Source organism: Athene cunicularia, assembly GCF_003259725.1.
Source record: "Athene cunicularia isolate RWA chromosome 20 unlocalized genomic scaffold, athCun1 chr20_part1, whole genome shotgun sequence".
In the NCBI taxonomy this organism is placed as follows: domain Eukaryota; kingdom Metazoa; phylum Chordata; class Aves; order Strigiformes; family Strigidae; genus Athene; species Athene cunicularia.
The window spans coordinates 9,181,804-9,182,499 of NW_020799125.1; positions in this window are offsets into that span (position 1 = coordinate 9,181,804).

The window sequence follows — 696 nt, forward strand, 5'->3', positions numbered from 1 at the left end:
GAAGGCAGCTGGGAAGCAGGGGAAGGGAGAAGGGATTCCCCCCCCACCCCACCCCAGTTTGTGAAAGTGGCCTCACTTTGCTTTCTTTAAAAGCTCACATTATACTTATTAGCTGAAGAAAAATTACCGAGTTCCTCTGCGCCCCAAAGTCATTTCCAAGACAGTTTATCACAGATTTCACAAAATATCTTTAGAAAAGGTTATACAAACCAGAGAGAAAACTACCCAAAAGTCAGAAGGCAACTCTATATCAGGCAGGCAGGGCAGAGAAAAGCCTGAGATGACCCATAGAGCTGCCTGTGCCCACTGAGCCTGGAAATAAACCATCCCTGCCTTCATTTGGGGCTGGGAAAACATCATTTCGCTGTGACAGAGTTGCCCTGAGCTTGGTGCTACAGTAAATGATCAGAGTTCCTTAAGCCTGGTGCCAGCAGGGAGGTTTTCCAGGCCATCCATCAGGCACCCACTGCCCTGATGGGAGATGCTGCCTTCTCCATTCCTGGATCTAAGAACCTAAAGATATTCTTCGTTGTATTCAAGCCTGAACTGGTTTTCATCCACAGAAAACTGTATCACTGCCTTCCTCTTCATCTTTTTCCATTCCCTCAGTCTTTTCATCCACAAGGTTTTCCAGAGGAACCATATGCTGTTCCCTTCCACATCACTGGTACAGATGTGATGCAGACCAGGTTGGTG